Source organism: Medicago sativa, chromosome 3 (genome assembly GCF_051527215.1).
Source record: "Medicago sativa cultivar Bolivia chromosome 3, Bolivia_mono, whole genome shotgun sequence".
Taxonomy (NCBI): domain Eukaryota; kingdom Viridiplantae; phylum Streptophyta; class Magnoliopsida; order Fabales; family Fabaceae; genus Medicago; species Medicago sativa.
The window spans coordinates 47,532,636-47,547,463 of record NC_140751.1 but is presented as its reverse complement, the minus strand read 5'-3'; positions in this window follow the sequence as shown (position 1 = coordinate 47,547,463).

Below are 14,828 nucleotides of genomic sequence, written 5' to 3'. Positions count from 1 at the left end.
CTAATTTACTCCTACATAACAAAAAAAAAAGCGCTAAAGCTTCCATCCATGTAATTAATACCTTAAATGAATGGTGTTGATCATGAATACAAAGTTAACTTAATCTGTATATCTTCTCAGATTTACATAAAATAAAAAAACGTTAAAAAAGAGTTTTGGACCTTCCTAAAGTTGAAATATATTAATGCATATCGGTTTTTTATCATGGTTTCAATAGAGAGAGTGGCAAGGTTTTAATTAATACTGATATAAGAGAGTGGAGAATAAGAGAGTGAGAATAAGCTCTTTTAGAAGTGCCACATAGACATAGGCCCCGTTTGGATTGGCTTATTTTGAGCTTATGTGGGCTTATCTACTCCCATAAGCCTTTCTAAAGGTGTTTGGGTAAATAAATAAAAATAACTTATCATAGTTTCATTAGCGGCTTATGTCATATTTTAATAAGCCAAAATTTTCAGCTTACCATCCGGCTTAACGAGAAGCTTATGAATTTATGTAACCTCCTTCGATTCTCTCAGGCTCCACTTTTTCGAAACATATATTTTAATTATAATGTTAGTTATCTTTGGCGGTGCATGAGTAACAAAATTGCTATATGCTTATCTTAAGTAACACATGTAACTAAGATTTTTATTATTTTTTTTTAAGGAAGATTTTAATTATTTTTTTGTTACGTAACAAAATGAAACTGAATGAAAAACAAACTTAACTTGTCTTTTTTTGGTAACAAATTGTACACTAATATCTATATATATGGTAAGTTTATTTACACCTCTAATGTTAATTTTGTCTTATATGAATATTGATATTTTTTTTAAGGACGAATATTGATTATAATATATATATATAATTATAATTCATATATTGTAATATTGTTTTTTACATCTTGATTAATTTTATCAAAAAAAATTTTGATAATTGTGGTTCGATTCTTTGATTTTTTTGTTAAATTAAAAATATTTAAAATTTCGATAATTGCTTATGTAATGTCACATCCAAACACTTCAATTTATGTAAGTACTTTTTAGTGTACATATCCAAACATATATAGCTTATCAAGTATAAGAGCTTGTGATGTAAGCTCTAATGTTATAAGCCCTGATGCTATAAGCATCTATATAAGCTGTTTATCCAAACGGGCCCATAATGCTTGCATATGGTTAACTCAAGTTTCATTTACAAAGATATATAGAAGATTTGCTAAGTGTTACACATCTTGAAGAATTTTTTTATCGAATACGTTGTTGAACCCGTGCGAAGTAGTTTCCAATTTTTTTTTTTAACTATTTTAGAATTTTTTCACCTAAATTCAGTTGCTTCTACATTGTCGTTGTGTGAAATTAAGGTATCGTTTGACCCGGCTTTTTTTCCAACTTCTCTACAATTTTAAGGAGAAGTTAGGTCAAACAGAGTTTCAATTATTTTAATTTCAATATTGTTTAATCATCACAACCTCACAAATATTTTTATTCACACTGTCATTTAATGATTCCAAATATTTTTATTTCCTTTCTTCAACCTCATAAATATTTACACACACACATTAACGTTTAGAGTAACATTTTATGTCCGTCTGTCTGTGCTTTTGTTACGCTGATGCATATAATTTTTTTTAGTATTGCTTGGTTGAGTGCTACCTCACCGATTTTTTTAACTATTTTCCAAATTTTTTTATTTTTAACTATTTTCCAATTTTTCTCCCAAATTCAGTTGCTTCTACACTGCCGTTGTGGGAGATGAAGATACTGTAATATCCCGCCTGACAGTATCGGTATATTAACCGTTGACCGTGTCAGACGAATTTAATTCATGGAAAGTAAGTTATTGGAAATATTTATGACATGTCAGCACCATGCGGATAAAGTATCAGCGGCGTTTAAAACACGTTTATGGCAAGGGCAAAATGGTAATTGCACGTTTAGAGGATATTTATTTGTGTTGGGCACAAAATATCTCATTTCTCCCTTGTGTTTCTCTCTCTAGGGTTGAGAGAAAGTTTTTGCTCTCCCTTCTCTCTAACCCATCACCCTCTTCCTCCCTTTTCCTCCATTAATCCTTTGCAAATCTTCTTCCCTCAAGGCAAGGCTTTAACTTATGTTTCTTCAAGATCATGGAGAAGGAAGCAAGTTGAGTTTTGATGAGTCTCTTTCCCTCTCATCTTCACGCCACCCTCTCTCTCTTTTCCTCTTCACAAATCTTTCATGGAACTTCATTCTCTCATGAAGTGATTGGAGAACTAGGGTTTGGTATATGGTGAAGATGGATTCTAAATTGGTACAAGGTATAGTCTCCACATGATCAAGGTAATAATATTAAGTTTGAATGGATTAATATCTTTATCCTTCCTCACCAAGAATTCCTTTTGATTTCAAGTTTTGAATATGTGTTTTAAGGGTAATGTTGGAGTATGGTTTTGAGCTTGAAATGGTGTCTTGGTTTGCAAGAAAAGGATGACAAGTTTGAATGGTATGAGCAAGGAAGCATAGGAAGCAAAACTAAGGTTTTGGGCATGTTTGAGCTTGGAGCTTGGAGTTGCTTCAAGATTGTGATTGGGTGAGTTCCATAGATACAATTCCCACCCTTTGGGATTATGATTATGCCACGTATGTTTAGTATGAATAACATGAAATTCTAGGGTTTATGTATTAGTCTAGTTGCCCCTTTTTATATCATGTATGCTATACATGTTAATACTCGCCATATGCATGTTTTATAAGTTTCCTATGATCAAATATGTTCCAAAACACATAGAGACACTTGGTTTGAGGTTTTTGGGTCAAAAATACCATTTTTAAGTGTTCTGGACTGTCCTCACTCGCCACGGCGAGCTATTACTCGCCACGGAGAGCTAGAACTTCGAATGGGGGGTCCTGCTCGCCCCCAACTCGCCACGGCGAGTTACCACTCGCCTCCCCAGCAGAACCACTCGCCTAGGCGAGTAAGACAGTGAAAAATCTCACTGTTTTGCTTGCTTCAGGCAGGCATGGGGATTCGCGACGCGGTTTTCTCCGTGGTGTCTTTTTACGAATGTAAACCACTCAAACCAAGGTCCCAATTGATGATCAAGGAAAGCAAGATTCTTATGTTAAAGAGGCAAGTATTATGCATGTTAGTAAGCATGGTACACGAGAGAAATATGATAAGAATCGGGTAGCAAGATATACAATAAGCAAGGGAAAACTAGAGCCTCGGCATAGTCGTCGAGAACTAGCTAGTTAGCAAGAATTACTAGAATGCTAAGACGCGAAGTATGTTATCTTCACACATGATTAAGAATAAGATAGCAAGCATGCTAAGATGTGGTTTGATTAGTTAATCACTCCACCATGATTAAGTATGTACATGAACAAGGTTAAGTTTACCGCTAATCGGATTGACTCAAGGGTCCGAGGTAATAAGCAAGCAAGTATGAATATGTTTAAGTTATATGTATGACAAGACCATGATTAATAAGTAGGTGGCATGTCTCTTGTTAACCACATCAGGGGGATACAAGGGGTTCTCATTTCGAGAACGATTTAAGCCGTAAGGGACCCGCATGTCATTGAAATTAACAAGACGTAGGTGCTCGTGTCTCTTGTTATCCACGTCAGGGGGATACGGGAGGTTCTCGACCTAAGGGGAACGGTTTAAGCCTCAAGGGACCCGCACGACACCGAGGGAGTCCGATGTACGTACATCGGTCATGTATGGGATTGATCTCGGGGTTACTCCACCCGGGACTATCCGTAAAATGAATCCAGATTATAATTGTTTGTTCAACGCTAACATAATTGAATGAACTTAGATACGTTTATGTATGATTATGATTATGTTCACGGATGAAAGCACGCATGATTAAGTTAAGTATAAGAGCATGTGATGCTATAAGACAAGTTCAAGTTATGTATAGAACAAGTAAAGAACATGATACCGATGACGATCTTAGGTTTCCCCTAATTGTCCGGTTTAGAATCGTGCCATGATTATGATAAGCTTAGGCCTTGATACGTGGATCGTATTCTTGGCAATGCGGTTCTAGGTTCCCTTTCGACCGCCATGACACGTATAGGATGAGAAGCCTATAACAAGTGAGATATGATTATGACGGCTCTAGTATGCACTTCCGTCTAAGTATGCAAGTCCCCACACACGTATAATCAACCGTTAGGTTGTAATGTAGACACGTGGTGACCGTAGGTTTCCCCTTGAGGTTGCCTATAGCCTAGGATTTAGGGGAACTCACTGAGACATTATGTCTCATCCCAAGCCTTATTTGTTTCAGATAAGCAGGATGTTTATGCATGTTCGGAGCCGGATGGATATTACTTCAAGGGTTCGTTCGTAAAGCTGCAAGATGTTATGGACATCAAGGATGTATTTTTATGTATGGATGTGTTGTATTGTATTATGATTTATACGAACGTGACTTGATGTAAATATTATTCATTCGTAGAAATTTTATGTTGTATATTTTAATGTATCCAGTACTAATATTAACGCACGTGCCAGACTTTCTAGATACGTCTGGTATGGGTGTTACAGATACCATTTGACCAGGTTTTTTTTTCTACTTCTCTACATTTTTAAGGAGAAGTTAGGTCAAACACAATATCAATTAAGTATTTACTAGAAAGGGAACTTTTTTTAATGCATAAAATTGAATGGAATGAGCTTTGGCCAAAAGTTGTTGAATGCTACTTTAAAAAATTACTTCTCGACAATATATTTCACAAGCACCTCTTTTTAACTCACGCTGAAAACTTTTTCTTTTATTTTTTAATATTATATTTCAATATGTTTTTTTTCATTTAACTTTATTATATTTTTAAAAACTTTCTACAATTCTCCAATTTTTTTATTTTTAATTATTTTCTAATTTTTTTTCTCCCAAATTCAGTTGCTTTTACATTGCCGTTGTGGGAGATTAAGATATCATTTGACCCCATTTTTTTTCAACTTCTCTACATTTTTAAGGAGAAGTTAGGCCAAGTACAATATCAATTAAGTACTTACTAAAAAAGGTACTTTTTTTTAATGCATAAAATTGAATGGAATGGGCATTGGCCAAAAGTTGTTGAATGCTACTTCAAAAAACTACTTCTCGACAATTTATTTTACAAGCATCTCTCTTCAATTCACGTTGGGAACCTTTTCTTTTATTTTCTAATATTATATTTCAATATGTTTTTTTTCTTCCAATTAATTTTTTTTTAACCATTCCATTTAAATTTTTTTAAGGAGGTTCCATTTAATTTTATTACCTTTTTTCAAAGGAATTTTATTATCTTTTTATCACATATATATTTAATTTAAATATTGTTCAACCATAACAACCTCACAAATATGTTTATTCACGTTATCATTTAATGATACCAAATATTTTTATTTTCTTTCTTCAACCTCGCAAATATATACACACACACATATTAGCGTTTAGAGTAATATTTATGTGTGTCTGTTTTTTTGTTACGCTAATGTGTATCATTTTTTTTGGCGTTGCATAATGCGAATGATTATTTTTATAAAATTTTGATTTTAATTAAAAGTAAAATTGTAGATGTCTTTTCTTCAAAAAAGGTATAGATGTCTAAAAAAATTAAGCTTATCTTATATATATATATATATATATATATATATATATATATATATATATATATATATATATATAAGGTATAGATGCCTAAAAAAAATTTACTTATATATATATATATATATTGCACGTTTATATTGTAACAAACTATGCATATTTTTTTCTTATTCAAAAAAACTAAATATTGCTAAATAGAAAAGGTATTATTTTCTATTTTGTCAGTATCAGATGATAGGATTTTGTATAAGTTTGATAATGACCCGAAAGATGTCTTTCCTTATGTGGTGGGAATATAGTTGATGTAACACTATGAGAAAAATACTCAGTAGCTTTATCATTTACCATATATTTACCTTGAGTTCTTTGCTTCCATTTTGTAGTCAATGGCAACCCAAATATATGTAACAATTGGTCAGGTTTGAGGCTGCTCATCAACCTACATCATCCGGTTGTTGAGAAGTTTAAGACTTAGTAAGTTTGCATTATGATTTCATAATACAGTGTTAGAGTAACTTTTTATTTCACAATCCGATTTGATTGTTTTTTGACCATGTTTCTTGAATTGTTGCCGTGACCTTAACACTTCTCAAGCTCAGAGTCAAAGCTTCAGTTAGAACTTAAGTCAGAGTTCGATTTCTTCTCAACGTACTTCGTACAACGATTTTTCCAAACTGTCTCAGGTTAGGCCAATTGCTGAATTTATAAACTTAGTCAATGTCTGCTTTTTTTATTCACAAACATGCTTTGAGTTTTTTTACGCACAAACTAAAAATACATATTGCATTATTCTTTATTTCATATGCATAATTTGTGTTAGGATACATATTGCATCACTAGATGGAAAACAACTAAATTCAATCCTAACCAGTTTGGATTGTATTATGAGAGTTGCAATAAATGTTCGAAGACATCAATGTCAAATGGTGCTAGCTATATATGCACATGAAGAAGTGATGCTTAATTTCCATTTGTTTCAACAATGTTAATTGGTCAACGGGGTACATATAATGTACATACACGCATTTATCTAGACTTTATAGGAAGATAAATTAGAAGTCATGGTACATTTCCTTTAGCTTAAAATCAGTTATGCTACCTTTATTTTCTAAATTATATGTAACTATATTCACATACATCTTATCCATGTTAATATGCATTATACTAATATTGCAGTTATTTCCCTATTTAGCATTTCCAAAACGAGGTGTCAAGAACAATTCTGAAAGGAAACTGCAAAACAATCACTCTCATTGATGACCAGACAAAGAGAAAGTATAAATGTCGCCTCATCACCGCCGATAGAGCAAGTTATGAAAAATATTTGGGTGGGCAGTGGTTCAATTTCTGCAGAGAATGAGTGATCGAAGAAGGTGGTAAGCTCATCTTTGATCTCGAAAAGTCACAAAAGAACTTGCACCTTCGAGTTGTTCCAAAGTAGATCTTTGTTGTTGAACTATTTGAACTTCTACTATTTTGACGTATCTCTTTGGACTGTAATCATAAACTATCTTGACTTTGGGATGCCATTTGTTCTTTTCATTTTGTCTGATGTAAATATTGGCAAAAATCCCTTTTTGGTTAGTCTATAACACTTGCAGTCTCTTTTATAAACCTAACTATTATGTAACGTTAATCTGCAAATTGTTGGTTCCTTCATTGGTTCCAATTAGTATCATGTTAATTATAATGTTGTTTTCCTAATCTCTTGAACAAAAGAAAACATGCTCTTTTCCTACATCAAATCTTTATAATGCTAATGTTTTAGAAATATACATATATATATAACATCTAATTAACACTGCAATTAGTTTTGTACCTAGCACTTCCCAAATGAGATATCAAGGACATTTCTAAAAGGAACACAAAAAACAATCACACTCATCGACAAATAAGCTCAAAAAAGGTATAAGTGTCGCTTGATAACGACAATGAGAGCAAGTTACAAAAAATACTTAGGCAGTCAATGATTCAAATTTTGCCGAGAACATATGTTAGAGGTAGGTGATAAGTTAATTTTTGATCTAGAGAACCCACCTAAAAATATGTACGTTCAAGTCGTTCCCAAATAAAAATTTGGTGTTCATGAACCGCACTTTCAACAGATCACCTTAACTCTAATCCTAGACTAGATTATCTTCACTCACCGATGCTACTTCTTTGCTTGATATCATTTGACGTAAATATTTGTATCAATCCTTTTTTGGTAACTCTACATCAAATCTTTATAATGCTAATGTTTTAGAAATACATATATATATATATATAACATCTAATTAACACTGCAATTAGTTTTGTACCTAGCACTTCCCAAATGAGATATCAAGGACATTTCTAAAAGGAACACAAAAAACAATCACACTCATCGACAAATAAGCTCAAAAAAGGTATAAGTGTCGCTTGATAACGACAATGAGAGCAAGTTACAAAAAATACTTAGGCAGTCAATGATTCAAATTTTGCCGAGAACATATGTTAGAGGTAGGTGATAAGTTAATTTTTGATCTAGAGAACCCACCTAAAAATATGTACGTTCAAGTCGTTCCCAAATAAAAATTTGGTGTTCATGAACCGCACTTTCAACAGATCACCTTAACTCTAATCCTAGACTAGATTATCTTCACTCACTGATGCTACTTCTTTGCTTGATATCATTTGACGTAAATATTTGTATCAATCCTTTTTTGGTAACTCTATTTCAACAACACTCTTTTTTATAATTTTGGATAATATGTAATCGTAATTCACACATCATTTGTTCCTTTATTGGTTCCAATTGTTTTCATCCTAAATATTATGTCAATTCCTGATCTCATAAACTGATTATATGCTCTATTAATCAGCCCATACATATTTTATGATGAATCAAAATGTTCCGTCGTGTTAACATCTCTTCTTTCGAGAAATTTTTTTATCGAATACGTTATTGAACCCGTGCGAAGCACGAGTTTGTAACTAGTTCTTCCTTAAAAAAAATGCTACTATTTTCAATTAGTTATTGAATATGTTACTTATTCTTCCCATTCCATTTGACCCTTGAGTTCATTTTTGTTTCAACTACCCTATTTCTATTCTATCAATTAATTACAAGCCACCACTCACTCTTTCATTTCCCCTCAATTAGTGACAACCCATGTTACTTATTAACCTCATCTCATTTCTTCTTTCCTTTCATTTTTTCTTCTTAGTTTTCACTTTCCTCTTTCAAACATCATATATGATTTCTTCTAATATTTTGTATTATGAAATGTATATCTAAAATTCATGTGCATGCGCAGGTTTTATAAATAGGTCTATTAATATTTGTTTCCCAAGAAGAGTTTCTTTAAAAAGTTGTGACGAGGTAATATCCATGGCTCTTTTATGATAGATGTTTTTATTGATTTTCGTTGACCTGTGAATGAATTTATTTGCGATAGATACCAATGTGCATATTTTGGAATTAGATATCAACATGTATGAGAAGGTTCTTATACAACAAGGTGTATATTTTTTTTCAAAGGAACAAGGTGTGTATTTTTATTCACCTATTTAATTTTACATGCATTTTAATGTTTACATGTATAAGATTATTTTTTTGATTGATTTTATTGGTCTACGGATGTTTGTTACTCAACAAGAGCTGCTTTGCAATGTTGTGATAAGGTAATATCCATGTCTCCTTTTGTACTCAATTATTTCTCCCTGACTTTTTATTTTGGTTTAGATTTGATAGTGCATAAATGTTTACCGTAAAAGGGATTAAGATGAATGTAGTAGTACTAATTTTTCTTACTACAAACGATGTTGTCATAAAGTGTTTGAATGGAACAAATGAAAAAAGAAGGCATTTGATTTTTTTTATAACAGTGTTAGTTTATTATTTTCAACTAAAATAATTTCATTGACTTAAGTTAGGATAAACTTTTGAAACTTATTACGAAGTTTATCTTTTTTTTTTTTAGCTTACGTGTATGTAACACCCATACTAAACGTATCTAAAAAGTTTAGCATGTGCGTTAACTTTAGTACTGGATACATAAAATTTACAACATAATTCATCGAATGAATATCTTATACAACAATACGCGTTCGTACAATATCAATACAACTTATATTGTCTAAAATATAACAAATGCATCCTTGAAATAAATAATCATTCCGCAGCGGGTACGAACGAGCACTTGCTGAAATATCCATCCGGCTACTAGCTTGACGTCTAACCTGTTTATCTGAAACAAATAAGGATTGTGATGAGACATAATGTCAGTTCCCCTAAATCCTAGGCTATCGGTAACCTCGGGGAAACCTACGGTCACCACGTGTATACAATACAACCTGACGGTTGATTATACGTGTGTGGGGACTTGCATACTTAGACGGCTGTGCATACTAAGGCCATCATAGATTCATCTTAACTTGTCATAGGTCATGCTATCTTCATATGTGTCATGGCGGCCAAGAGATCCTAGGACCGCTAACTCAAGATACGATAAATACATCAAGACTTAACTTAACATATTCATGACACGACCCTAAGCCAGACGATTAAGGAAACCTAAGATCGTCATCGGCATAACATTTTTATCTTGCTCTAAAGCATAACTTGTACATATCTAGCCTTATATCATAATCTTTGTCGTATTCATAATCATATCATACATAACTGTAAACGTATTCATATCATACATATTCGTAAACGTAAATTCATATCATTATGTTAGCGTTGATCAAACATATTATCTGAGTTCATTTTACAGATAGTCCCGGGGTGGAGTATTCCCGAACACAATCCCATACGTAACCGATAAAAAACTATCTAAGGTAGGTATCAGACTCCCTCAGTGACATGCGGGCCCCTCTTGAAAGAAATTTATCCCGTTCTCACGACAACTACTTATTACATACTCATTTACCACGAATCCTTAAGCGATCCCATATGTGGTAAACTACACATATTTCATATTCTTATTCATACATATTTCAAAGTCATAATCATACGTATTTCATAGTCTTAAACATACATACATAAAAGGGTAAACTTATACATTACATACTCGCTTAACACGGGTCCGTGATCTACCCGTTTAGCAGTAAACTAGCTACATGGTCATACTTGTTCGCAGTGAAGGGTTTAACTTATCTATTCACGGCTTAACATGCTTGCATGGTCATTCTTATTCTTATGCGAAGAGAATACTCTAAACACCTCGCATCTTATCATACTTAGGACTCATGCTTTGCATTCTAATTCTCAACAAGCTATGTCGAGGCTCTACATTCATTCCTTTCCTTAATTCATCGCTACCCGGACATATTGAGTATCCTAACATATCATAACATTCTCTCGTGTGCCATGCTTTACCAATACATTAAATACTTGCTTTATTCTCAAGAAAACCTTTTTAAAAGATCATCAAATGGGACCTTGGTTTGAGGGGTTTACTTTCATAAAAGACTGCACAAGAAAATCCGGTACGAAAAACACCGAATCTGCCTCAAACGAGCAAACAGTGCATTACTACATTGTTCTCAGTCAAATCAAATATATTTCTAATGTCATTAAAATTTCATTTGCATTGATAAAAAAAAATCATTTGCATTTGTAATTAAATAAAAATTCATTTGTATAACTTGTACAACATAAGAACATGTGTCATTGTTCAGTCGAATGTTTTACAGGTTTTCAATGATGATGTTGATTTTTTTGGAATGCTTTTTCCGATTTGCACAAGTGGTCGGCGAAGGATGTGGTATACAAATGTGGCACATGGCTTCGTTTGTATGGTATCCCGGTTCGTGCATGGAATGAGAACTTTTATAAACTTTGTGTGTCAGAATGTGGGAGGTACATCTGGGAAGATGTTTGCACTAAAGACAAAGGAAGGCTCGACTATGCTTGTATTCTCATATCAACTACTTTTGTGGAGGTTTTGAACACGTCTATGGCGATGTTAGTGGATGGTGGAGGAATGTGGATGTTACCTAGGGGAAGATTCGTTTCTTTCGGAGGAAGAATCGGAATCACGGTCGAAGAAGAACGGTGTTGTTTCTAAAAATCTTGAGGTACATGGCATTATTGATGATCAAGGTGATATGGAGGAGCTCGTTAAAGACTTACAACAACAATGGTCGCCGGTTGCGCAGCCTAAGGGTCCTGAAGATGTGTGTATGACGGAGGACAAGGATCCTTTGGCGGAGCAGCCAGTGTTACATGTTGATCCTATAGTGATGGAAGATGAGGGGGGCGTGCCAGTAACAACAACAAACATCAAGGTTTGAAATCCGGAAGTCATCGTGGTCCAGGCTCAGCAGCAGGTTTTGAAAGAAAAGAAGACCAACCAGGTAGCTTCTTGTCCACCTAAGCGTTGTCGCTCAAATAATTCGAGGCCATGGAGTTTTGAATGATTGACACAAATTTATCATGATGAGGCCGGTATTATTTTTTCTTCAAGTTGCAAGAAAGATATGTCCAAGAAGTCATAACAGGTGCGGCATCCATGTGAAAAGAAAGTTGATGGTGTTTCGAAGCATTTCGTTCACAATTTGATGAAGATAGCGCGTATGCCGACTAAAGATAGGAATGGGGTTTTAATTTTTTTGAAGAAACAGTCCATGAAGAGAAAAGGTGGAAACAATTCTAAATATTCGAAAGTGGAGGGTAAGGTTCATGTTATCACTTCTACTACTTCTACCTTGTCAGTAAATAAAGATTGGGAAAATTTGGTAATTTTACATGGAAATTCTGAAGTTGAGGCAGAAGATGTTAGAGGTATCGATCATGCTATTGGTGTGAAATTTCATGGGGATAAAGCAAATAGATTAATGTGCTGTCAAAGGTGGGAAGGAAATAATTGCGGATGTCTATGAGGAGGAACATGGAGGTGGGGGGACCGGGGGGAGTGTGCGTCAGGCTGATGGGTGCTGACTGTTGGTGTTTGTCGTTAGGTGGGGGTGGAGGGATTTTATTAATGAAGATAACTTCTTATAATGTCCTGGGGATTGGTGGTTTTGAGAAAAGAAGTGACGTGTGTCGATTGGTGCACGAGAAAAATCCTTCAGTGTTGTGTGTTCAATAGTCCAAGCTGGGCAGGGTGGATTATTCTGTAGTTTCGGCAATTTGGGGAAATTCTTCTTGTGGTTATTCATATCAACCGTCAGTAGAAGCATCATGAGGCTTATTATCAGTGTGGGATAGTGACATGATTGAGGTGTGGACAACTATGAGTTTCGCGCATGCCTCGGTGATTAATGGGAGCTTAATTATATCTAGCCAACCTTTTGTAATTGTTAATATTTATGCTCCTTGTGACACGGCGGCTAAACAAGAGTTGTGGGATCGACTGACAACGTTCATTCAAAATCACGGTAACGAAAACTTTTGCCTTTGTAAATATTTTAATTCTATTTGGTCTATGGATGAGATAAAGGGTAGAGGAACTTTATTTCGTAAGCATGATTCAGATATTTTTAATGCTTTCATTAAGGAAAATTTATTAGTGGATTTGTCATTTTGAGGGAGATGTTTTACTTGCTACCGTGGTGATGGTTATTATATGAGTCGGCTTTCATAGTGTCTGGTATTTAGTGGGATAAATGCATTCATGTGGCTTTTTAGAAGGGGTTTTCTGATCATGTTCCGTTGGTGTTAACTGTGGATGACGCTAATTGGGGCCCGCGACCTCTTCGTATGTTGAAATGTTGGGCTGATTTTCCACGTTATGATTAATTTGTTCATGACAGATGGAGTTCGTTTAACATTGAATGATGGGGGGTATGTTTTGAAAGAAAAGCTCAAGTTGATTAAAGGTAGCCTCAGAGAGTGGCATTAGTCTTATTCTAAAAATACAGAGGGTAAGATGAGGGCAGAGAAGGATCATATGTTTCCCTATACTCCAAGGGGGGAAGTGTGCGCTCTTTCAAATGAGGAGGTGTCAGAGCTTCATGATCTTTCAGTAAATTTTCACTTTATGGCTCGAGTTCAGACTAGCATGTGCTGGCAAAAGGCGTGGTTGAATTGGTTGAAAGAAGGCGACGCAAATTCAAAAAAAAATTCATGTCATTATGTCTAGTCGGCAGCGTTGCAACGCGATTCAAATGGTGTAAGTTACAAGTTAACGGTATTCAGGTAGAAGGGGTTCAAAATGTTAGAGCGACTGTTATTGACCATTTTTATATGCATTTTAAAGTGAGGCGCGTCGTGCACCATTGGCATGTTGTTATTAGGACTCATGTGGCTACTTCTCAATACACATACACATCATCACCTACATCACCCATTCCTAACTTCAATTGAGGGCTTTCTGAAGTTGTTCAGTCAAAGAAGGTACCATAGGACTGGACTCATATGCCATTGACATGTTGCTATTAGGACCCATGGTTATTTTTTCCTAACATGATTTCATCATAAGCTTAACTTATCTCAACCCCACTTAATTTTTTTAATATGCCTATTAGTGTTTAGGCTTAGTTCCTACTCAACTCACCCCACTTGGCGTTCCAAAACACCATCAACACTATATAAACCCCCATTACCTCTAAATCATCTTCACAACCACTCTTCTTCTCTTAATTAAGCTCTAATAGCAACTTAGCTATTAGAAGAGTAATTTAATTAAGATGGCTTCCAAAACTTGTTCCTCCCTTGTTATTTTCCTCACAATCAACCTCCTCTTTTTTTCACTTGTTTAAGCTTGTGGTTCCTATTACCCTACTCCAAACCCAACCCCAAAACCAAAGCCAAGGCCAAACCCAAACCCTAACCCAACCCCTTCAAGTGGCACATGCCCACGTGATGCTTTCAAGCTAGGTGTATGTGCCAATGTCCTAAATGGGTTGTTGAATTTAACTTTGGGTTAACCGCCAGTAACCCCTAAACGGCATTAAAATGTTCTAACAGCAACATCACAAACACAAATTAAAAACAAGAGAAAGAGAGATACCTGAAGAAGAAATTACAGAAAAAAGATAGAGAAAGCTAACTCCGGTGGCCGATAACTAACTCCGACGACGTTTTCCGGCGAGTTGAGTTCAAAGCTTCATCCCAATTCGTACGTTTTCCGGTCGGCGTGTTTTGTTTTGTCGTTTGAAGACTCGTGAGGTAGAGAGAGTTGTGAGGGAGAGAGTGATGGAAGGGGATTTAGGGTTTTGATTTTTGGAAAAAGTAGTTGAATGTGAGAACGTGATTTGGAAAAAGTAGGATTTAGTTTGGATTTGTTTTTTGGAAAAAGTTTGGATTTGTTTTTTTAAGTTTGGATTTGTTTTTCGGAAAAAGTTTGGA